Source organism: Manis javanica, chromosome 6 (genome assembly GCF_040802235.1).
Source record: "Manis javanica isolate MJ-LG chromosome 6, MJ_LKY, whole genome shotgun sequence".
Taxonomy (NCBI): Eukaryota; Metazoa; Chordata; class Mammalia; order Pholidota; family Manidae; genus Manis; species Manis javanica.
Window position 1 is genome coordinate 129,269,018 of NC_133161.1, and position 26,765 is coordinate 129,295,782.

Genomic DNA, 26,765 nt, shown 5'->3' on the forward strand with positions numbered 1-26,765 from the left:
GTGAACATAGGGATGCATATGTCTTTTTGAATTAGTGTTTTTATTTTCTTTGGATAAATCTAGAATTGGAATTGCTGATCATATGGTGGTTCTATTTTCAATTTTTTGAAGATCCTTCATGTTGTTTTCCACAGTGGCTGTACCAATTTATATTCCAACTAACAGTGCATGAGGGTTTCCTTTTCTCCACATCCTCACCAACATATATTATTTCTTCTCTTTTTGATACTAGCTATTCTGACAGGTGTGAGGTGATACCATACTGTGGTTTTGATTTGCATTCCTGTGATGATTAGTGATTTCAGGCATCTTTTAATGTGCTTGTTGGACATTTGTAGATTTTCTTTGTGGAAAAAAATGTCTATTCAGGTCTTCTGTCCACTTTTTAATTAAATTGTTTGTTTTGGTGTTGAGTTATATGAGTTCTTTATATATTTTGAATATGAGCCATACTGGATCTATTATTTGCATGTATGTTCTCCCATTCAGTAAATTGCTTTTTTGTTTTGTGGATGGTTTCCTTCACTGTGCAAAAGCTTTTTTAGTTTAATGTAGTGTCATTTGTTTATTTTTGCGTTTGTTGTCTTTGCCAAAGGACTTCATATATTTTTTAACTATATTAATTCTTCCAATCCATGCACACAGTATATATTTCCATGTATTTGTGTCAGTTTTAATTTCTTTCATCAATGTCTTACAGTTCTGAGTACAGGTCTTTTACCTCCTTTGTTAAATTTATTTCTCTATATTTTATTATTTTGATGCAATTGTAAATGGTATTATTTTCTTAATTTCTACTTTGGATAGTTTGTTATTAGTGTATTAGTGTATTATCAGAACACATTTCTGTATAACGATTTGATGCTCTGAAACTACTGAATTTATTTTTTCTAATAGTTTTGTGGTAGAGTCTTTAGGGTGTTCAACATATAATACCATGTCATCTGTGAATAGTGGCAGTTTTACTTCTTCCTTTCCAATTTGCATGGCTTTAATTTATTTTTCTTGTCTAATTTCTGTTGCTATGACTTCTAATACTACATTGAGTAAAAGTGGCAAGAATTTACATCCTTGTCTCATTTTTGATCTTAGAGGGAAAGTTTTCAACTTTTCACTATTGGATATGAGGTTAGCTATGGTCTTTATTATGTTGAGGTAAAGTCCCTCTATACATACTTTGTTGAGAATTTTTATCATAAAGGGACATTGAATTATGGCAAATGTTTTTTGCATCTAATACAATGATCATATGATTTTCATCCTCCCTTTTACTAATGTGGTGTGCCACATTGATTGATTTGTCAATTTTGAGCTACTCTTGTATCCACGGAAAAAATCCCATTTGATCATAGTGTCTGATACTTTTAATGTATTGTTGAAGTTGGTTTGCTAATATTTAGTTGAGAATTTTTGCACCCATTTTCAGCAGGGATATTGGCCTGTAGTTTTCTTTTTTGGTAGTGTCTTTGTCTAGAGTAGGTATCAAGATAATTCTGGCCTCATAGAATGAGCTTGGAAGCTTTCTTTTGTCTTCATTCTTCTGGACTAATTTGAGATGAATAGGCATTATCTCTTCTTTAAATGATTGGTGGAATTCACTTGTGAAGTGTCTGGTACTCAACTTTTGTTTGTTGGAGTTTTTTGATTACTGATTCAATTTCATTCTTAGTAATCAGAGTTTTCAGATTTTCTATTTCAGCCTAATTTAGTCTTGGAAGTTTTTATGTTTCTAGAAATTTATCCATTTCTTTAGGTTGTTCAATTTATTGGGACATGGTTATTTATAGCAGTGTTTTATGATCTTTTGTATTTCTGTGGTATTGATTGTAGCCTCTCCTCTTTCCTTTCTGATTTTATTTACTTCTGCTCTCTTTTTTCTTGAAGAGAAAGGATGCTAAGGTTGATTAATTTTATCATTTTTAAAAAAAGAATCAGTTCTTAGTTTCATTAATCTTTTCTATCTTTTTTTAGTTACTATTATATTTATTTCTGCTCAAGTCTTTATTATTTCCTTCATTCTTCTAATTTTGGGCTTTGCTTGCTCTTTTTTTTCTAGTTCCTTTAGGTGTAAGGTCAGTTTGTTTAACTGAGATTTTTCTTGTTTCTTCAAGTGGGCCTATATCTTATAAACTTCTCTTTTAGAAATTCTTTTGCAGTAGTCTGTAGTTTTGGAGCATTGTGTTTTCATTTTCATTTGTCTCAAAGTATTTTTTCATTTCCTCCTTCCTTTGTTAGGAAAATTTCAGTATTGTTTCTTCAAATCAGTTTTATTTCTCTTTCTGCCTCTTCTGGGACCTCCGTTATGTGAACGTTAGCCTGCTTGATTTTTCCTTGAGGTTTCTTATATTATCTTCATTTTTTTAATTCTTTTTTTTCACTGGATTTATAGATTGACTGTATATATTTTTCTCCTTTAGACCTTTATAGATGTCACTCCATTGTCTTTTGGCATGTATTACTTTGGATGATAGGTCACTGTAATTACCATATTTGTTCCTTTTTAAGTAATGCATTTCCCTACCCCAACCGGGCTTCCTTTAAGATTTTCTCTTTGTCTTTGGTTCTCAGAAAATTGGCTATAATATGTCTATAGGTATATGTGATGGTTTTTGCTTGTTGCTTTAGTATTCATCTTGCATGATGTTTTCTGAGATTCTTGAATGTGTGATTTGGTATCTGTTATTAACTTGGGAAAGTTTTTAGCTGTTATTCTTTGAAATATATCTAATATTTTGTTAAAAATTTTTGTGTCCATTTCATAATGGGTATTTTTCTGCAGATTTCTTTTTTTACAATAACTTTATTTGGTTGTAATGTTATTGTAATGCTGGCTTTATATAACAAGTTGAGGAAATTTTCTTCCTCTCTATGTTAAGAAATCATTTGAGTAGTGTTGGTATTATTTCATCTGATCAAATTAGTCAGTGAAGCTATCTGGGTCTGAAATTTTATTTGTGATAAATGTTTTATTAAAATTTTAATTCTTTTAATTAGGACTATTCCTAGGACTATTTAAGTAGAACTATTCAAATTTTGTATTTATTAATTCATTATTGCTAATTTAATTTCTTGCAAAAATCCATCTATTTTACTCAAGTTGCCAAGCTTCTTGGCATAAAGTTGTTTATAATTAATCATTAGTAGTTTAATGTCTACAAGATTGAAGATTTCCATTATTTACTCCTTTCTACTTACTTTTGAATAAATTTGATCTTTTTTTCCACCTGAGAATCTTAGTGCACTGAATTTTAGGTCCTTTTTCATTTCTAATATGAGTACTTACCATTACATTAACTGCATAGCACAGATTTCCATTTTCAAGTGTTCTCATTTTCATTCAATTTAATACCTTTTCTAGTTATGCTTGTGTGTTCTTTGACCAATTGGTTATTTACAATCATGTGGTTTAATTTCCACATATTTGCATATTTTGAGATTTTAAAAATTCATTTCTAATTTAACTCTCTGTGATCAACAAATATTCTCAATATGATTTATTTTCTTTTAAAATTTATCGCCTAACAAATTGTCTGTCAAATTGAATATCCCCCATGCATTTGAACAGAATGAATTTTTTGCCTTATTAAATGCAGCGTTTTATAAATTTCAATTAGACAATGTTAATTGATAGCATTATTGAAGTCATCTACATTATTATTGATTTTCTGTATGCTCATTCTATTACTGAGAAAGGAATAGTGAAATTTCTAATAACATATTATGTAATTGTCTATATGACCTTTCTGTTCCAATAGGTGCATACATGTGTAAAATCATTGTGTCTTCTTAATGAATTTACCATTCATTTTATCTTTTTGAAATGTCCCTGTATTTCCCTGATAATATTCCTTGTCCTGAAGTTTACTTTGCCCAGTATGAATATTTCCACTAGTGTTTTTAGAAGATTAATATTTGCATAGCATATACTTTTCCACTCTTTTTGAATCTATCTGTGTATTTTAATGTGCATTTTTCCTTGCTATCATACAGTTAGCTCTTACCTTTTCATTTTGTATAGTAATTTCTGTATTTTACTTGGTGGTTAATCACTAATAATTAATACAAGTATTAATTTTAGGTATATTTTGTCTAATATATTATGTAAAAGTAATGCTTATGACAACAGTGAGAAAAAAGATGGGAGTGAGGGATTAGAAATAAACTCTTTGTAAATACTTACACTACATAAAAAGTAGCATAATATTATTTGGATGAAGTACTTCAGTTAATTAAAGGTGTGTACTATAAACCCTAAGGCAACCAGTACAAAATATGTATATCTGCATAATAGTTATATGTGTGCATATGTATGATATATGTGATATATACACATATCACATATGGTAAAACACAATTCAATAGAGAAAATAAAGTGGCTTAAAAATGCTCAAAAAACCTAAAGGAAAGCAGAAAAGGTGAAAAAAAGAACAAATAGAAAAAAAACAGCTAGCAAGATGATAGATTTTAATCTAACCAGATCAATAATCACATTAAATGTGAATAGTCTGAATACACCAGTTAAAAGTCATAGGCTGATAGGTTGAATTTAAAAATAAATAAATCAAGACCCAACTAAATGTTGTTTACCAGAAACCAAAGACATACACTATGTTAAAATTAAATGGTTTGAAAAAAGATCTACCATACAACCTTAATCAAAAGAAAGCTTGGGTAACTACATGAGTATTAGACAATGTAGTCTGCAGAAAAATAAATATCAGGGAGAAAGGGGGCCATTACATGATGAGGAAGGCATCAGTTCTGCAGGAAGACAAGAATACTAACTTGTGTGTATACGTACTTAACAACAGAGCTTTAAAATACATAAGCAAAAGCTGATAGAAGAGCAAGATACTTCCACAATTATTTGGAGATTTCATTCATCTCTCAGTAATTGATAGAATAAGTAGGCAGAATATAAGTAAGGGTATATATAGAACTGAAAAACATGATCAACCAGTATGACTCAGTTGACTTTTATAGAATCCTCCATCTGACAACAGCAAAATACATATTCTTCTTATAGATACATAGGTCATTCATCAAGATAATGTTTTTTAGCATAAAATAACCATAACATATTTAAAAGAATAGATTATAAGAAGTATGTTTTGAGATCTTTAAAAAAATTAATTAGACATCAATAACAGAGAGACATTGGGAAATCCCCTAATAAAAAAATGTTGGAGAGGGAGAAATCTTTCTTACAAAATAATTGTAATTGATGATGATATTAAGCCTGGTTATGGAAATGTCTTTTGGGTTTCTCCACTGTAATATTACCATTTTCCCTTTATAAACAAGCAATATGTTCAGAGAAGAATTTCAATGCTATGCAAATACAATTTCTCTATGTTTTTTACCAACTGTTTTTAACATTCATTGACTGATCTTGTCTTCAGTAATTACTCCTGTGATGTTCTAATAACAATTTATATTTCCCACATTTCTTTTCACATTCATTCATTTCTCTCCCTCTCACAGGGCTTTTTTTTGTTTGTTTCTGTTCCTTTCCCCCAGCTGCAAGGAGATTTTGCTGGTTGCCTTAAGATTGACAATGTTTCTTTTCCTTTTTCCTTTTACATATTTTCTAGAGTTATTAAGATATAACTGATATAGAATTGTGTAAGTTTAAGGCTTACAACATATTGATTTGATACACATATATTGTAAAATGATTACCACAGTAGGGATAGTAAACACCTCTTTCACCTCAGTTACCATTTCTTTAATGATCACCACAGTAGGGATAGTAAACACCTCTGTCACCTCAATTACCATTTCTTTGTCGTGGTGAGAATAAGACTTATTCTCTCGGCAACTTTCAATTATATACTACAGTATTACTAACTATAATCATACCTGGAACTTACTGTTCTTATAACTGGAAGTTTGTACCTTTTGACCAACATCTCTCCTCAGTTCCCCCTACCCTCAGCCCCTGGGAAACTTCACTTTATTCTCTTTTTCTATGAGCTTGGCTTTTTCAGATTCCACATATAAATGATTATGCAGTGTTTGTCTTTTCCTTTCTAACTTATTTCACTTAGCAAAATGCCCTCAAGATCCATTTGTGTTGTCACAAATGCAAAATTTCCTTCTTTCTCAAGTTGACTCATATTTAACTGTGTGTGTGTGTATGTGTGTGTGTATATATATGTCCATCTTTATCCATTCATCCATTGATAGGCACCTAGACTTTTCCATATCTTGGCTATTGTGAACGATGCAGTGCAGTGGACGAGGGAGCACACACTGGGGTAGTTAAGTTGGCCCTTTTACTCTCTAACTCAGTTTCCTTCAGCAGAAGCTTCAGTCTGAGTTCCATCTTTTGGTTGTCATTCAGGGTTAGCATGAATGAACGAGGTGACAGGAGTATAAATGGCTTTTACTTAGGGAAGACTGAGGTGATAGTGTTTATCGAGGGCCTGCCATGAGGCAGGATTGGGGTTGGTGCTGGTCTACATGGATATATTTGACCAATGAGACCATGGATATTTGTGGAATCTGTGGCCTTGTGGAGTTTAGAATCTAAAATCTAGTTTCAACAAACAAAAGCCATTTTAAAATCACTTGTCAAGACAAATTTACTCTGTTCTCATTGGAAATGTTCTTGTGAATTAGAGCAGCAATATCAAATATCTTGATACTAGAATAGGCCCTTAACACTGACTAGAACCATCATTGATCCTTGGAGCACATCTCTGGCACATCCCTGAGAATAAATAATTAAGAGCATTAGATTAAAGAGCATCAGAGGACTACAAATCCTAAGTGTGTCAAGCAATCCTGAGCACTTCCCAAGGAATACCCTACACTCCAGGAAGCCCTGCATCCCTCCCACTTCTGCTCTGTATCACCATCTCTGCAGGGCAATTACACAATGAAGCCATCTGGTTTATTACAAAATCCTCCACTGCCCAGCATACCATTTGACCATCTCCTACTGCTACCAGTTAAATGTTACAACTTTAGAATACCCAGTGTTCTGTGAAGCCAATATAATTTCAATTTTCAATGGTCAAGAGGTTTTTATTTTTCCCATGATGAGTTTAAAGTAATAAAAAAATCACCTTAGGATAAAAGTGTTTTATTTTTGTCTCTTGAGTAGTTAAGCATGAATATAGACCATCCAGTAGAGAGAAATAAGCCTTATTTTGAAAAACAAATACATTTTCCTACCTTTCTTTGATCCTGAAAGCCAAGTATCTTTTCAAGGTGCTGCACAGGATGCCAAAGCAAGAAACTAAGAAGTGCTTGCAGAACATGGAGTGCTTTCATTGAAAAATAACTGTGTGTTTTTATACTTTCTTCCAATATTTTATGATCACCCCCTACTGGCTAATATATCTTTCCTTCTTTTAATGTTCTCCTGCAGCTTTTCTCATTCCCCTGCTCACTGAGTGGAAACAAACTTGCTTGCGGCTGTCTGTTGGAAGTCTGAAGTTAAGCGAAGTCTTCACATTCGACATTTGGCATCTCAGGATATCATTCATCAGAACCGGCTTTCTGCAGCCAGACTTCCTTTTCTCATTTTGCTGATGGGAGCAAGCTGCAGTCATTTCCTTCCTACCTTCCTCCTTTCCTCCTTCTCTCTCTCTTTTGTCATGATCCTTGCTAAAAACTGTCATCTTATCAACTCCTTGTTTATCCTAGTGTGAAATTGTTTTCCAGGTAGTGATTAATTAAGGCAACATTCCTCCCCTTGTTGAGTAATTTGCAATATTTGTGAATAAAATGCTGATTGTACTGACCTATTATCAGAGTTGTCATTAAAGTTTTGTCAAACATCAATTCCTGTATTGTCTTCTGTCACTCATGAAAGCTCATGCTCCATTATTCATTCTTCATGAAGGTTTTTCTTGAGGGGATGATCAGTGACCCAAACAGCTTCTATGAAATTAAATGTGTGACTTTGAAAGTATAGAACAAGGACAAAATGCAAGGTCTTGGTTGCAACATAGACAAATGCAGACTACCATAATGCTCCCAGGCAGGCTCTCAAGTCAATTCTTCATAGTAAAAGAAAAGAAGGGTAGAATGTCTTAAAACTCACTATGTAACTGGGATATGTCAGGGCTCTGGGGTCCTGTATCATTTCATGGAAACTCCAGGTAACTGTCCAATACCTAGTGAGGCAGGTGTATTTTGTCTGGCCATTTCATTTGATTAGATTTTATCTTAAGATTCAAGATAAACATTTAGAGTAAGACGTAGGGGAGATGCTCATAAGATATTGTAACTAGACTATCCTTCTCTAGTGAGAAGTGGCCAGTTGTTGATAAAGATGAAAGATTCCACATGGCTGAGCAAGATTATGCCCAAGTGGATATGGCAATGGTGGGCCAGACAGATGTCATTCCAAGTGGAATTCAAGAGGAAACAGCCAAGGAAGATCTGGCACAGTGTGGATGGGAATTGGAGGCACAGACAGTTGACATCAAGGAGTTCTCCTTCACATGGAACAGAGCCCCAGACATTAGGTCAGTCCTTACGAGGAGCCGCAAGACCAGGAGAACTCTGGGGCATTCGTACATGCACTAAACAGAGTCCAGGTCACAACAACAGCCACGAGAATTGGGGCCAAGGTAAGGACCAAGGTTCAGAAATAGAATGATGGTCATGGTCTCAGGTCTAGGCACAAGCGCATGTGGTGGATCCTTTAATGCTGAACCCTTAGGCATGTGGCTGCAACTGGCAGAGTCCTAGACTTTGTGCTGCATGCAAGATTGGTTATGGAGATTAAGTGAGGTAATCCAAAGGCCTCATTTTTGGTACAAGTAGCTGTATGCTGTGTTGGGCTACAAGCTAGGCCTGCTCGTCTGTAATACTGTTGATAAGAGCAAGGTCACCAGTCTCAGCCTCCGCAGGGCCCTCACATTAACACCTTGTCCTAGCCTGAGATGCATACCCAGTATTTGCTACTTCACTTGCCATGAGGTTGAACACAGCTAATGGTTAGGAAATGTTGTCAAGGCTGGTCATGGAGGTTGATTCTGAGGGAACAAGCTGGCACTAAGGTGACGTCCACAGCATCAGTACCTGTGGCTCTATAGCCAAAGCTTCTGAATATGACACTGGGGCAAGCCTGGTCTCCAAGTACAAATTCTACCAGAAGCTGCCCTTTGTTTAGGCAAGAAGAAAAATTCTAGGACTATTTCCAGTTGTATCTGGTCCAAAGGAAGCTTTAGCAGTGAAGTCTCAGGGACTGGTTTAATAAACTGATATGACGTGAGTAGGTAGGGTATCTTTGTAATATAGTGTTCAAACTGGGAAAATTTTGGGAGTCAGAGGGGTCTATATGTGAGATAAGAGGAGCAAATAGTCCCTGGAACACCTACATATACTGTTCTGGGCATGCTCCAGGGATGGCAGAGGCACTCAGTGTCTCAGGACAGCACTGCTCCCTCCTGGCCCAGAAGAGGGCAATATTCAGTCCCTGCTATGGACTACTGCAATTTTGTACCACCCCACTACTTGGGCAAATTCAGGAAGATACCTCAAAACATTGGGGTGTTAAGGACAGAATGAGATCATTTGCACTGTATTGTTAAATTAGAAGACCTAGTTTCTTGGTTTCTACTGTCTTTCCTAAGTATCACTTTGCTCATCTGCCCAATTGGAATGGTAACCCTTCCCTCAGAGTTTTTTCTGAATCGAATGGAACAAAGTGTTAAAGTCTCCGTGAAGTGAATGCCGTTGTCAAAGCCCATTGGTGAGGCATCATTCTGAGGAGCAGAAGCAGCTGGAAGGAGTTTTCCTTTTGTGTAGCTGTGAGCTCTATTGACATCCCAGAAAAAGATAGGCCCTTCAGGCTGAGGGCATTGGGTGGCAGGGGCACTAAGGAGCCAAGGAAGATCAAGAGAAAAAAGTGGGGCTATCTCAAGGACTGCTAGCTATGAAAGGGATGGTGGGAAAGAGGAAGCATTGCAGAAAACACACACACACACACACACACACACACACACACACACTGGAGGTTATCAATGCTTTGTATCCTAGGTAGGTGGCAAAACATATCCCAGAAACATCCTTCTTCATGGGATAGAGAGATGGCTGGGAGAGGGGTCATTCCTTCCTTCTGGGTTTTACATCACATCAGGGAACATGACAGGAATGCTCTCATCTACACCAGGTCCAGAAAACCCCAAAAATGAGTAATGCAGGGAAGTCAGGCAACAACAAAGGCCAGGGAAGAAAGACCCAGAAGGCAAATTTCGATGGAAAAATATGATGTGAGAAATACTCCTGCCTCATTTGATTCTAAAAATACAGGCATTTGAATTCCTAACAATAAGTCATGAAACAAACTTACATTAGAATGGCTCCTTTATCGTATCTTAATTGACCATATATGCTTGGGTTGCTATCTGGGCTTTCTAGTCTGTTCCATTGGTCTATGGGTCTGTTCTTGTGCCAGTGCCAAATCGTACTGATTACTGTGGTTTTGTAGTAGAGCTTGAAGTTGGGGAGCATAATCCCCCCAGTTTGATTCTTCCTTCTCAGGATTTCTTTGGTTAATTGGGATCTTTTGTGGTTGCATATGAATTTTAGAGTGACTAACTCTAGTTCATTGAAGAATGCTGTTGGTATTTTGATAGGGATTGCATTGAATCTGTAGATTGCTTTAGGCAGGATGGCTATTTTGACAATATTAATTCTTCATATCCATGAGCATGGAATGTGTTTCCATTACTGGTATCTTCCATTTACTGGTAATTTCTCTCATGAGTGTCTTGTAGTTTTCAGAGTATAGGTCTTTCACTTCCTTCGTTAGGTTTATTCTAGGTATTTTATTCTTTTTGATGTAATTGTGAATGGAATTGTTTTCCTGATTTCTCTTTCTGCTAGTTCATCATTATTGTACAGTAATGCAACAGATTTCTGTGTATTAATTTTGTATCCTGCAACTTTGCTGAATTCAGATATTAGATCTAGTAGTTTTAGAGTGGATTCTTTAGGGTTTTTTATGTACAATATCATGTCAACTGCAAACACAGACAGTTTAACTTTTTCCTTGCCAATCTGGATGCCATTTATTTCTTTGTTTTTTCTGATTGCTGTGGCTAGCACCTCCAGTACTATGTTGAATAGATGGGGGGAGAATGGGCATCCTTGTCTTGTTCCCAATCTTAATGGAAAAGGTTTCAGCTTCTCACTGTTAAGTATAATGTTGGCTGTGGGTTTGTCATATATGGCCTTTATTATGTTGAGGTACTTGACCACTATAACCATTTTGTTGAGAGTTTTTATCATGAATGGATGTTCAGTTTTTTCAAAAGCTTTTTCAGCATCTATGGATATGATCATGTGGTTTTTGTCCTTCTTTTTGATGATGTGGCGGATGATGTTGATGGATTTTCTAATGTTGTACCATCCTTGCATCCCTGGAATAAATCCTACTTGATCATGATGGATGATTTTTTTGATGTATTTTTGAATTCAGTTTGCTATTTTGTTGAGTATTTTTGCATCTACATTCATCAGGGATATTGGCCTGTAATTTTTTGTGTGTGTGGTGTTTTTGCCTCATTTTGGTATTAGAGTGATGCTAGCCTCATAGAATGAGTTTGGAAGTATTCCCTCTTCTTATACTCTTTGGAAAACTTTAAGGAGGATGGGTATCAGGTCTTCACTAAATGTTTGATAAAATTCAGCAGTGAAGCCATCTGGTCCAAGGGTTTGTTCTTAGATACTTTTTGTGTAACAATTCAATTTTGTTGCTGGTAATAGGTCTGTTCAGATTTTCTGTTTCTTTCTGAGTCAGCCTTGGAAGGTAGTGTTTTCCTAGAAAGTTGTCCATTTCTTCTAGATTATCCAGTTTGTTGGCATACAATTTTTCATAGTATTCTCTCATAATTCTTTGTATTTCTGTGGTGTCCATAGTGATTTTTCCTTTCTCATTTCTGATTCTGTTTATGTGTGAAAACTCTCTTTTTTTCTTGGTAAGTCTGGCTAGGGGTTTATCTATTTTGTTTATTTTATCGAAGAACCAGCTCTTGGTTTCATTGATCCTTTCTATTGTTTTATTCTTCTCAATTTTATTTATTTCTGTTCTAATCTTTATTATGTCCCTCCTTCTACTGACTTTGGATCTCATTTGTTCTTCTTTTTCTAGTTTCATTAATTGTGACTTTAGATTGTTTGTATGGGATTGTTCTTCTTTCCTGAGGTAGGCCTGTATTGCAATATACTTTCCTCTTAGCACAGCCTTTGCTGCATCCCACAGATTTTGCAGTGTTGAATTATAGTTGTCATTTGTCTCCATATATTGCTTGATCTCTGTTTTTACTTGGTCATTGATCCATTGGTTATTTAGAAGCATGTTGTGAAGCATCCGAGTGTTTGTGGGATTTTCATTTTCTTTGCGTAATTTATGTTTAGTTTCATACCTTTTTGGTCTGAGAAACTGGTTGGTACAAGTTCAATCTTTTTTAATTTACTGAGGCTCTTTTTGAGGCCTAGTACATGATCTATTCTTGAAAATGTTCCATGTGCACTTGAGAATAATGTGTATTCTGCTGCTTTTAGGTGTACAGTTCTGTAGATGTCCATTAGGTCCGTCTGTTCTAGTGTGTTGTTCAGTGCCTCTGTCTTCTTACTTATTTTCTGTCTGGTTGATCTGTCCTTCAGAGTGAATGGAGTGTTGAAGTCTCCTAAAATGAATGCATTGCATTCTACTTCCCCTTTGATTCTGTTAGTGTATGTTTCACATATGTAGGTGCTCCTGTGTTGGGCGCATAGATATTTATAATGGTTATATCTTCTTGTTGGGTTGACCCTTAATCATTATGTAATGTCTTTATTTATCTCTTGTGACTTTCTTTGTTTTGAAGTATATTTTGCCTGATACAAGTACTGCAGCGCCTGCTCTTTTCTCCCTATTAGTTGCATGAAATATCTTTTTCCATCCCTTAACTTCTAGTCTGTGTATGTCTTTGGGTTTAAAGTGAGTCTCTTGTAGGCAGCATATAGATGGGTCATGTGTTTTGTCCATTCAGTGACTGTATGTCTTTTTATTGATGCATTCAAACCATTTACATTTAGGGTGATTATCAATAGGTATGTACTTATTGCCATTGCAGGCTTTAGATCCATGGTTACCAAAGGTTCAAGGTTAACTTCCTTACTATCTAAGAGTCTAACTTAACTCAATATGCTATTACAAACACAATCTAAAGATTCTTTTTTCTTCTCCTTTTTCTTCCTCCTCTGTTTTTTATATATTAGGTATCATATTCTGTACTCTTTGTCTATCCCTTGATTGACTTTGGGGATAGTTGATTTAATTTTGCATTGGCTTAGTAATTAACTGATCTACTTTCTTTACTGTGGTTTTACTACCTCTGGTGACAGCTATTAAACCTTAGAACACTTCCATCTATAGCAGTCACTCCAGAATACATGTGGAGATGGTTTGTGGGAGGCAAATTCTCTCAGCTTTTGCTTGTTTGGAAATTGCTTAGGTCCTCCTTCAAATTTAAATGATAATCTTGCTAGAGAAAGTATTCTTGGTTCGAGGCCCTTCTGCTTCATTGCTTTAAATACATCATGCCCCTCCATTCTGGCCTGTAAGGTTTCTTCTGAGAAGTCTGATGATAGCCTGATGGGCTTTCCTTTGTATGTGATCTTATTTCTCCCTGCCTACTTTAAATAGTCTGTCCTTATACTTGATCTTTCCCATTTTAATTACTATGTCTTGGTGTTGACTTCCTTGCATCCCTTGTGTTGGGAGATCTATGCACCTCTATGGCCTGAGAGACTATCTTCTTCCCCAGACTGGGTAAGTTTACAGCAATTGTCTCCTCAAAGACACCTTCTATCTCTTTTTATTTCTTCTTCTTCCTCTGGTACCCCTATAATTTGAATATTGTTCCTTTTGGATTGGTCACAGAGTTCTCTCAATATTCTTTCATTCTTAGAGATCCTTTTATCTCTCTGTGCCTCAGCTTCTTTGCATTCCTCTTCTCTAATTTCTATGTTATTTATCGTTCCCTCCACCATAACTAATCTCCTTTTAATATCCTCCATTTTCTCTCTTCAGTGATTGGATCTCTGACTGGAATTCCTTCCTGAGTTCTTGAATATTTTTCTGTACCTCCATGAGCATGTTAATGATTTTTATTTTGAAATCCCTTTCAGGAAGATTCATGAGGTTGATTTCATTTGAATCTTTCTCAGGTGTTCTATTCATAAGTTCACTTTGTACCAGGTTTCTTTGGCATTTCATATTTGTATATGGCATCTTCTCACATCCAGAAGCTCTACTCTCTGGAGCTGCTCAGTCCCTGAAGCAATGTCCGGGGTTGCAGGGGTGCAGTATTGATGCCTAGGGGGAGGAAAGAGCTGCTTCCTGTTTCCCAGCTGCTATGCCTGCCTCCACTGTCAGAACCAGTAGGCCAAGCACACAGGTATAAACCTCTATGTGTTGCATTTGTATTTGCTGTAGACAGATCTTCCCTCTGCCTGGCCTAACACCAGGGTAGGGTTTGCCAGTTTGTGGGCCAGGTGGGGCTGGCTGGGAGAAAGGCGCAGTAGGCTGTATATCAAGGAGGGTGTCCTTCGAGCTGTGTGCTTGAAGATCGAGAAAGTTCCCAACCTGCTGGGCAGAGTGCACCTGGACAATTTTGTCTATCTGTCCTTTCTCCTGAGCAGTAAGCTCTGTGCAATCCTTGCCCCCTTTAGCAGCCCTCTCACTTTTAGGAAGTCTCTCAGACTGCCTGCCTTTCTTCTGTCCCAGAGCAGCCAGATATGGATCCCTGCCTTCCACAAGTGGCTGGAATCTCAGTCTCTCCAGCTATTCTGCCTGTCTTAGCTTTCCGACCCCCTAATCATGAGAGTACTATGAAAGCAACATGAAATGTATATTTGAACTCCCAGAGCAGATCTCCAGACTTAGGTATTCATCAGTCCCAGGCTTCCACTCCCTCTGCACTCCATTTCTCTTCCTCCTCTCAGTGAACTGGGTTGTGGGAAGGACTTGGGTTGCACTGGGCCACAGCTTTGGTATTTACCCTATTTTGTGAGGTTTATTCTTTTCTCCAGATGTATGCAGTTTGATGCAACCCTCTTTCCTGTTGCTCTTTCAGGATTAGACATATTGATCATATTTTTGTATTATATGTGGTTTTAGGAGGAAGTCTCTGTCTCACCTCTCATGCTGCCATCTTTAATCATCGAGTTGTATGCATTACTTACATATTTTGGATTTTAACTCCTCATTGGGTATATCATTTGCCAATATCTTGTTCCATTCAGTAAGTTGCCTTTTCATTTCATTTCTGGTTTTGTTGTCCTTTCCTGAGAAGACAGATATAAAAATATATTGCTAAGACTGATGCCCAATATTTTACTATGTTTTCTTTTAGGGATTTTAGAATTTCAGGTCATACAATAAAGTCTTTAATTCATCTTGAGTTTATTTTTGAAAGTGGTCCAGTTTCACTATTTTGAACACAGCTACCTAGTTTTACCAATAACATTTATTGAAGAAACTGTCTTTTCCCCATTGTATATTCTTGCCTCCTCTGTCATAGATTAAATCACTAACATTTTACTATGCATGCCCTACCACACATCTATGTATCTATTGTCACATTCTATCCATTTTTCAAATCAGCCTATTGCTGGGCAGCTGCACCTGGGGAGGTCTTTCTCTGTGAAGCACTAGAAGAAACCTCAACCTGGGCAGGGGAGGGTTCTTGACTCCGAGTGAGAAAGAAATATCAAACAGGTCAGAAGAGTGTAGGTAAGGAAGGAATTCATTAAAGCAAGAGCAGCAGGGAATGGCAGCTGCCTTGCAGGCAGCAGAGAACAGGAAAGTACAGAGGGAATGAGGGAAAGTTCTTGGCCTAGGGAAGATTCCTTTGCCAACTCTTAAAGCCAGGGTCACTTGGTATCCTGTGTCTAGCATAAGGACTAGCCCCTACCACCCTAGAATCTGGGGGAGCCATGGAGTATGGGATGGGAGTGAGGTTATGTTCTGAGATCCTCCCAAAGATGGGAGATTTTCAGGAAGGGCACTAAAAGCAGATCACACAGCTGCAGTTCCATCTGGGTCTCCCAGGCCATGGGAACTTGCAGGCCCAAATATGAGCTCTCAGCAGCCCCTCCCTACTTATTAGGAGTAAAGTGGAGACAGAGTGAAGACTTGGAAATAGAATGAAATAGGAAAGAGACAAAATGCAATAATTTAGGCAGTGAGAAAGCTTTATTTAAAAGTACACACTTAAAGAAAGGAAAGTGCGGGCATCCTCAAAAAAGATCTCAATCTGACCATGGGACAAAATAGACCACAAAATAAGATATGTGAATGATTTTCCACTGAAAATTTGGGGATTCTGTTTTTTAAGGCTTCCAATCCTCAAAAAAAGATAAATATATATATATATATTGGTATGTTACCCTGTTCTGTGAGGTTTATTCTTTTCTCCAGATGTATGCAGTTTGATGCAACCCTCTTTCCTGTTGCTCTTTCAGGATTAGTCATATTTATATATATATATATATATATATATATATATATATATATATAATATAAGTCTGCTATAAGGTGGTATAAGGTTATTTAAAAGTGGACTTAGTTTTAGATGTATGTTTCAACTCAATACCAACCACTACATTTTCTAAAAAAACATGTCTCAATTTGTCATGTCTCACCATGACAAAGAAATAGTTGATATAGTAAGCAAGAGGAATAAATAGAATTGGATAAAATGCACAATTAAAATAGAGAAGAAAGAAAATGGAGGACAAAAAAGAAACAAAGAACATGATAATAAATGGAAAATAGTTACCAATATGGTCAATATCCAACTATATAAGTAATCACTTTAAATGCAAATGGATTAATTATAATAATTAAAAGAGACTATCAGAGTGGATATATATATGTGTGTGTGTGTGTGTGTATATATATATATATATATATATATATATGATTTAACTATATATTGTTCACATGAAATCAAGTATAAAGCACAGATTGATTAGTAAAAGGATAGGGGAAGATATACCATGTTAACACCAATCAAAAGAAAGCTAGATTAACTATATTAATTTCAGATAAAGCAGACTTCAGAAGAAGGAAATTCTCAGGGATAAAATGGGTGTAACTCTGGAGGGAAAGTCCCAGGGAAAAATACTTTTGAAATCAAAATCAGTCAAAGAGAGAAATAAAGTTTAAGAAACCCATTTATTGCTTACAAGCAGTCATCTCATCTCTCTCTCAACCTGGCTGCAGCAGAAGACAGCTCCACCCAACTTCTCCTGTCTAGATAAGCCCTTGCCTGCCCTTGTAATTACCTATTGATATGGAGATGGACTACTTTTCTCCAACCCTTGGAAACACCTATTGATATGCAGATGCACTAAAGCCAGGTGAGAGATTCTGGAAATACTGCAATTTTACCCACAATGGTTATTATAGAAAAATAAAAGGATCAGTTCTCCAAGGAGATGCTGTAATTGTTAATGTGTATGTGCCTAAGAGCATTAACATAGTTAAGGCAAAAACTGATAAAACTGCAAGGAGAAATATTCAAATCCACCACTATATTTGGGGACTTAAACAACCCTCACCAGTCAAACATAGATTTAGCATCTAGAAAATCAGTAAGGATATAGTTGAACTGAACAGCACCACCAATAAGCAGGACCTAATTGACATGTAATACACAACTGTTTCCAGCAACAGCATAATATATTTTCTACCTAATCTCACATGAAACTTTTTCACCAACATAGACCACATTCTGGGCTGCAAAACACACTTAAAAATATTTTTAAGTAGAAATCTTACAAAGTATGCTCTCAGATCACAATGGGATGACATTAGAAATCAACAGACAGATACCTGGAAAATACCCAAATAATTAGAAATAACACATAGGTCAAGAAAATGTCTCAAGATAAGTGAAAAAAAAATTAATCAATGTATTCCATCACATCAACAGGGAAAGGAAGAAAAATTACATGAACATACCAGTAAATTCAGACAAGCATTTTTGTTTTTAAATCTAACAACTGTTCATGATAAAAAAAAAACTCTCAGCAAACTAGGAATAAGAAGGGAATTTTCTCAGCTTGATAAAAACACTAAAACAAACTTACACTAACATCATACTAAGAGCAGGATCTAGATGTTTTCCTTAAGATTAGTGTAGAGGAAGAAAAATAATTTTCCCTCTACCCTCCTAGGTACTTGGTTAAGACCACCAATAAAATACAGAGTGACAGGAGAAAAGCCAACAGAAGTTTAATAGCATGTTCACCTCTTATATACAGAGGAGACACCCAGATGCCTGAGTAACTCTGAAAAGGCCCAAGCCACCACCTTAAATACCATTGCCAGCTGAAGGCAAAAGAAGATATTGGGGTGGAAGAGCCAGTTTGAATCTATGAAGCAAAACACAGTAAGCAAGGTGAGGTGGTTGTGTAGATTTAGATCCTTTCCTTCTCCATTGAAAAGCCTTTCTGGAGATCCAGTAATCCTTCTCTTCAGGAACAGAGAGGGAGACAAATGGAGATTTCCCTTATAAATATGTATCCCTTACTCAATTTTCAGAGCTTCTCCTATGTCTGCTGTTTCTTTAAAATAACCAACTCAAGAAAATCCTTATGCCAAAGAGACATAACTAATGTTTCCTAACACTACTGTAACAAAGTGCCACAAACTGGATGTCTTAAAAACAACAAAATTATATTCTCTCACAGTTCTGGAGACTAAAAGTCTGAAATCAAAGTGTTGGCAGGGCCATCTCCCTCCAAAACCTAGTCTAGGGATATATCATTCCTTGCCTCTTACAACCTCTTATAGCCCAGGGCATTCCTTGATTTGTGGTGGCATAACTTCAACCTGTGCTTCCATTGTCACAGGACCATCTTTTCCTGGTTTATCTGCATTGTCAGAGACCCTGCATCTAATTTCCCCTTCTAATAAGATCATCAATCACATTGGATTACAACCCAACCAAGTACTTTGGTGAAGATCCTATTTCCAAATAAGGTCATGATCACAGTTACCAAGGGTAAGGACTTCAATATATATTTGGCAGAGGCACAATTCAACTCAATAATAATCAAAATCCCAGTAAGTGGTTTTGTGGATATTAACAAGCTGATCCTAGAACTTATCTGGAAAGGCAAAAGACTTTGCCATATACTGAAAAAAAAATCAGAAGGTTGCCACTACCAACTTTTAAGACTTACTATAATGCTACAGTGATTAAGACAGTGTAGGATTGATGAAAGAATAGATCAATAAAACAATAGTGGCCCAGAAATAGACCCACACAAATATATTCTACTGATCTTTGACAAAGGAACACAGACAATTAAATGGAAAACAGATGTTCTTTTGAGCAAATGGTACTGGAACAACTGGATGTCAACATAAAACAACAACAAACAATCTAGACACAGACCTTACACCTTTATAAAAACCAACTCAAGGTAGATCATACATATAAATGTAAAATGCAAAGTTATACAGCTTCTAGAGGTAATGTTAAAAGAAAGTCTAGGTGGCCTTGAGTTTGGTGATGAAATTTTAGATAAAACACCAAAGCCCAGCCCATGAAAGAAATTATTAAAACTTCTTAAAAGACGTGTTCTGCAAAAGATACTGTTAAGAGAATCAAAAGACAAGCCACAGAGTGTGAGAGAAATCTTTATAAAGTACATATCTGATAAAGGACTGACATCAAAATATATAAAGAGCTCTTAAAACTCAATAATAAGAAAACAAACAATGCAATTAAGTATTGGAGGAGAGACTGTAAAAGAGACCTCACCAAACAAGACATACAGATTTTGAATAAAAATACAAAAAAGTGGTCATCATCATATGTCAATAGAGATTTTCAAATTAAAACAAGATACCTCTGCACTCTTTCTAGAATGACCAAATTCCAAAACACTGACAACACCAAATGCTGGTGAGTATGGGGAGCAACAGAGATGCTCCTACATTGCTGGTGGAAATGCAGATGGTATGTAAGATGGAGATTCACTCATAATGTTTGAACTATCAGTGAATTCCTTCTCACTGTAGAATAGCATTACATCACGTAAATATATTATCCATTCTCTGGGCTTTTTCCAGTTTTTGACAATTTATTTTGAATAAAGTTGCTATGAATATTGTTTAACAAGATTTATTTTGTCACTGTGTACTTTCAGGTCATAAAATAGGTGCAGATTAAGTTTTGTAAGAAGCAGCACTTTATATTTCCACCAACAATGGATGGGAGCTCCAGCTGTCCAAGAGTATTTGGTGTTGTCAGTGGGTGTCTGAGACATAACTTTGCATTTCAAAGCCTGCCCTCTTCACCAACACACTACCTATCAGCTTCTACACAACACCTGGTCTATAGTGGGAAGTTAGTAAAAGGTTGTGCTTTGGAAAATGGCAAAGTGATAACTTCTACTGTGCAGTTTTCATGGCTGAGCTCCCTGCTGAGTGCACCACTGACTTAGTTCTGCAGATGAGCAAAGTAAAGCCTCTGGTTGGGATTGCTCCTTGGGCCCTGCAAGCATGAACTCAGGGCCGAGATTCCTGAGCTGGTTGTTCTGAGCCCCTGTCCCCTCCTCCATCACAGTCAGATGCTAGTATTTGAGCCTGCAGAGTCCCCTGCAATCCCTGCTGGGTGAGGTTAGAGTAGGGGTTCCTACAGGGTGGGTAGGGGTTCCTACAGGGTGTTCCATGCTGGAGGGCTGACTGTCACCCCTGGGCTCTCTGTTCCCACTGGAGGAAAAGGTCCAGAGGTGCAGGGGAGACCTGCCTACATAGCGCTGCAGTGACCTAGGGGAGGGGCAATGGGATCAGCAGGTAGCCACTTCTCTTACCTTCTAATTCAGTCTGTCAGGGTCTCTGTGGTGCAAGGGGGGCTTCAGTCTCACCCCCATGTTCTAGGATTCGCAGCAGTACTTTGTTATTGAATAGATGTTGGTTGTTCTTCCTTTGAGGGGAAATGTGGTCAGAAACACCCTATTTCACCATTTGATGATGTCACTATTCTCTAATATATTTTAAGAATATTTTTAATGAGAAAAATATCTTTCATAAGGAAAACATGATTCCAGGTAGTTTTCATTTCTTTTCAGAGACACCATAGTCCTTCTTAAAGAGCTTTCTTTAATATTTATTATAGGATAGATTTCCTGGCAACAAATTTCAACAGCTTTATTTTATTTTAAAATTCTATTTCTTCCCCTTTATTTTAAGAGTTATTTTACTGGGTAGAGAACTCGAGTTATTTTTTTCTTTCTTTTACCTCTTTAAATATGCATAAATATTGCTCCATTGTCTTTTGGCTTGCTTAATTTCTGACCACAAATCTACTGCCATTCTGTTTCTACCCGATTATAAGTAATACACTTTTTGCCATGAGTGTTTTAACAATTTTTTAATCATTGTTTTTCAGTTATTTGGTGATGATGTGTCTTGCTTTGATTCGTTTCTCTTTTTCTTGCTTGGACTTCTTGATTGTATGGTTTTTTGATTTTTACTCAATTTTAAATACTCTCTGAAATTATTTCTTCAAATATTTCTGCCCCCTCCACTTATTCTAGGGCTCCACTTGCATGTATTTTTGCTACTTCTCCATAGATTCCTGTCACTCCATTTTTTCCCAGTCTTTTTATTATCTCTGTGTTTTATTTTGGATTAGTTCTTTTGTTATATCTTCATATTTGCAATCTTTCATTTTCTGAAACTGTTTAATATGCAGTTAATTCCATCCAGTAAAATTTTTATGTTATATATCATAGTTTTTATCCTTACATAGTTCATGTGGTTCATTTTCATATGTTCCATTCTTCTCATTATACTTACGTTTGCCTTTAAATTAATATGTATACTGAGCATGTTTACAATAGCTGTTTTAATATATTTATCTGCTAATTCCATCATGTCTGTTTCATTTCTGAATCTTTCCATCAATTGAAGGGATCACATTTTCCTGATTTTTGCCTAGATAATAATTTTGGTTGCTTGCTGAAAGTTTTACAGTTTTGGTGACTGTATTTCATTATATCCCTCCATGGAGTGGCAGACTATGCTCTGACAAGCAGTTAGATTACTTGCATATTATTTTGATCTTCTCAGGGCTTGCTTTTTGAAATGTCTAGAATATCAGACAGACTACTGAATGTCACACGTATTTAATGAGGTCTTCACTTTAGTTGGATGAGAGTTGGACCATTCTCTGTCCTGTATAAGCTCTAGGAATTTTAGAGCTTATAATTTCCATTTTTCTCAGAAGTTGATTTTGCCTAGACTTATTGTGTTTCACCCTATGGATAAGCAGATTGGTATTTAACCAAATTCTCCAAGGCAATTCTATGTAGATTTCTGATGTTGCCTTTTTGCATAGATTCTTCCTTTATGCTATTCTTATCTGCAAATCCTAGGTACCTTGGTCTCCCTAGACTCTGATCTCAGTCTTCTCAGCATAGCGAGTTTTTCAGGCTCTATTTGGTTCCTTTTGCTTGTGCTCTGGTCCTGAATTGCCTTTAGATGGAAAACCAAGGTGATTGTGGGGCTCACCTCATGTTTCCTTAACTCAAGAATCAGTCATCACTGCCAGTTGTCTAGTGCATGATATTAGTAATTATATATATAGTTTAGTTTTTTAGTTATTTACAGGAGGGGTTAAGTCCAACATCTGTAAGATAATTTTAAAGAAAGAACATTGACATTCAGTTCAAAAGATATGTGTTCTAGTCTCAATTTGCCCACAGTCACAGGTGTGTTACCTTTTCTCTGCTTTTCTCTGAGCTTAGATGGCCCATCTCGGAGGCCCTCCTTGACCTCATGGGCTAGGCCTGGTACCTCTGTCAGATGCTTTCCCTTTGTGATACCTGTATCCCACTAACAGCTATGTCTTCTCTGAGATACTATGAGTTATTAGAAGTAAGAAAACATGATGTCCACATTGTTCACTACTCTGTCTGCAAAGCCTAAAACAGGAACTTGAGCATAGGCTTTCAATGCATATTTATGGGATAAATATATGTACATTAAAAAAATTAATTTATAATATCAATTTAAATCCAGCTCAGTAACCTTGGAAATGATCTCACAGAGCCTCTGTGCCCCAGTTTCCCTTTTCTGGAAGTTGAAGAAATGGTTAATATTATCAAAATCCCTTCATTCTAAAATTCTGTTTCTTTGATTTTATTTGACTCTCAAAAACATCTGGTAAGGAAGAGAAGATAATCATTTTAATTTTAGGATCTTAAGTGAGAAAAACATTTTCAAGGAGATTAACCAATGTATGTAAGCTAGTAGAGAAGCTGGTACTCAAGTTCATTCGGCAGTTATCATACCCTATTTTGAGGCATCTCTCCTACTATAACTTAATCCCTTCACTACATTTTTTTCTGTGTGTTTATGCCCCGCTTCCTCACCTATATTCTGAGCTTCTTGAAGGCCGGAAGGTATGTTATATCTTTTGGATTTCCCCCAAAGCTCTGCATGTGGTTTATATAGAGCAATGGACAAGCAAAGTTTACTCCTCTGATTTGATTCTGTATAGAGAATTTGCGCTTGGGCTGCACACCTAGTAACATTCTTCTTAAACATCTCTGTACCCTATGTATCATCCAGGAGAAGTCATCAGAGCTGGTTGTTGACAAATGAGCAGTTGATGCAACAGAGTTCCAGGCTCCAAACCCCTCACACGTGGACTGTCCAGCCTCATGGCTGCAGCCCGCAGCCCAGGTTCTACCCAGAAGGTTGGTGCTGGGAAGTCGAGATATATAGAGGTGTGGAACTCACCCTTCCTAATACGTGTCCTCTTCCAGTCTTTATTGCATCCTCTATCCTGCAACCATGTCAATTTTTCTCAAGCTTTACTTAATCAGATGTTTAAAGTTCATGTGCTATACAATTAGCATAACTGAAAATCTGTGGTTATAAAACAGTAGGTTGAGTGATTCCTATAGCAAAATTGGAACCAAGCAGGGCCTACCTGTAGAGAATATATTAATTTAATGATAATAAAATAACTTCTCCAGAAAATGAAGTGCCTGTACATTGACCTCATTCTGAGGTCTGTGTGTTTGTGCCCCTGCTATGTATTATATCAAGCGTTTGCTCAAATGTCTTCAATGTCTTCTACCAACTATAAGGAAATACCCATATTTAGTTGGAATCTGGGCACACAAGTTCTCCATGGCTGGAGTTCTCAAGCCTACCTTCCCAGTCCCCTCTGCCCTCTCTTCCCATATATATTCTCCTGTTTATCACTGCTATTGACTGTTCCTCCAAGCAGGCAGCACTCTGTCATCTGATTGTGCTCATGCAATCCCCTGTGGCTGAAATATGCTCTAAATACTTTGTCTACTGGAATCTGACTGCCTGAATCCAGGGCCTGTCCCTCCACAATTAGGCTTTTCTGACCCCTGCAGACTGTTTATATCCCTGTCCCTTACCTTTGCCTAGTCCTTTGGAGGAAACTTATTCATTCCTTAAAACTATTTTATGTATCTTTACCACCACTTTAGAGATGACAAAACTAAAATATTGAAAGCTAAGTGAGTTGACTAAGGCTGTATAGTTATCATCTTAACAAATGGCCTTTCTGTGGAATTTTGCCTGGACTTGCATACTTGTATTTGGATATTTATCTACCTTTATTGTTAGTTTTAAAATTCTCTGTGGGATGTGCCCTACCTTTCCAATTTTTGTACAATTGACAGCACTGCCACAGGGCTTGGAGCATAGCAAATGATAAATGAATACTGAGATTTGCATGGAGTGTATGCTGTGTGTGTGTGTGTGTGTGTGTGTGTGTGTGTGTGTGTGTGTGTGTGTGTGTGTGTGTTTGTGGTGAGCAGGGCACATCATCTAAAGCATGCTGTGCTGTGACAGGAAGAAAGAGCACTTTTAAGCTAGAGCATATGTTTCAGGTAACATAATGTCATTATTCATCCACACCAATAGTGGAAACTGGCATCCAGGGCTGTTTTCCCCCAAATTTGTCCTTTTTCATCTTTAATTTCCTCATTGGTGATAACTACCCACAACCCACTGGTTCTATTCTATCCTTAACTCACCACTGGATCCACTCCCTTTGCTGATAACCTGCTTGAATGCAAACCAAGACTCTGATACTATAGAAGCTTTGCTGATGCACATGACTGATACCGTAGTTTTCTGAGCAACAATCAATCTCCACGGCAAATACTCTAATGCAAAAAAAGGTGTTTAAAGGATTGTGTGTGTGTTTGCCTGAAAACAAATGCACACGTGTCTAGGCACAACCCTAGTCAATTTTTTCCAAAGATATCTACTGCATTGGTGAGCTGAGTCCCAGATGATGAACTGGTTTCCATGGAAATGATTTAGCATACTTTGCAAAAATAGCTTGTTCTACACAAGCTATGAAAAAAAGTGAAATAGTAGTTTGAATCCCATGTGATCTCCCCAATGCACATTTGGCCCATGAGCTAGAGTTTAGGAAATAGAGTCTATTTCAAATATGTTCTGTGGAAGGGCCAAGAAATCTGCATGCCTGGGACTTGGCTCCTGTCATTTTCATGTTCCTTTTCACTGGAGATCCCAGAAACTATGCACTGCCTGGGGCTAGACACTCCACCTTGAGGGTCATGATGGCTGTTATCATTTTTAGTACCTATTGAGCACTGTATAACAGTTTTAAATACATTAGCTTGTCTAATACAACAACCTTAAGTATTAGGTTGGTGTTACTGAGTCCTTTCATTGTTAATTAAGTTTGGCTTAGATTGATTATGTGATTTAGTCAAGGCCTCTCGCAATAAATACAGTAGTTAGGAGTAGAACCCAAGCAAATAAGCCATGCTTTATTGACTTTGGTCTTTGCACAATGCATGACTCTTGGTAGATGATCAGAGGGATGAATTGATCCAAGAATGAATGAGTGAAGCTGGGAAGACTGAGGAAAAGACAGGCTTGCTAGTAAGTCTCTACCCAAGGCTCAAGGGAGGGGTTCATAGCACCCTCAGATACTTATGCTGGCCAACATAAGCATCTGGGTGTGGTCTTGCCAACTAAACTACTTAATCAAATCTCTCCAGTCCTCCCAACGGCACTGGTTGACAGCCCCTGGGAGAATAACCCACACAGGCCAGGTGAAACTGAGACACTCAACCTCAGTTCAGAGCTGCATCTAAAGATAGATTCTTTCCCCAGAAGCTCAATATAAAAGCCCTGTGGTTTCTCCGCCACTGGCCCTGATTTAACCCAAACCCCTTTTCTGAATCCAGCTCAGCCCCAGATAGAAGGGGGATATTTCCTAATATGGAGGATGGTTCAGGAGCTATTAGCTTCTAGATAACAGAAATGTTGAGTTGCCCTTCAAATATCACACTAGAGGGACTAATGGAGAGAGAAATTTTCAACAATTGTGGGCTCTTCCTGGGTGATGATGATTAAAAAAGAAAGAAAGCCTCTTGGCTTTGTCTAGATTTGATAAGAATTTATTTTTTCCTCCATGGTCTTTCAGTAGAATTACTGTGCACAAAGACATTAAAGAGACCTACCACCCAGACAAGACATGGTCTTACCAGTCCAGATGCACAGGGCTTCTGAGTGTCTCTCCTACAGCCACAGCTGGGATTTAAGTCCCCCATGGAACCTGGGACAGGGCCCCAGTCACTGAAGGTGCAAAACAGGGGGCAGGACCTGATGTCCATCCATCAGAACACTGAACAGGCCTCCCGCCAGCTCCTCTCTGTGACTCCTGTCATCACATTCCACTCTAGACACCCAAAACTCA

At 37.1% G+C, this 26,765-nt stretch overlaps 1 protein-coding gene across 2 annotated transcripts in view; it reads right to left on the bottom strand.

Annotated features, from left to right (window-relative positions):
- Positions 1–26,765, bottom strand: part of LOC118971619 (uncharacterized) — a 605,019-nt gene that overhangs the window by 425,826 nt on the left and 152,428 nt on the right. Inside the window, exon 5 of one of the 2 annotated variants that reach the window (XM_073239455.1) lies at positions 15,199–15,300. The exons of the other annotated variant lie outside the window; for it this stretch is intronic. The gene's annotated coding sequence lies outside the window, so the exon portion shown is untranslated. The remainder of the gene's footprint in view (positions 1–15,198; positions 15,301–26,765) is intronic. 2 annotated transcript variants of the gene reach the window in all.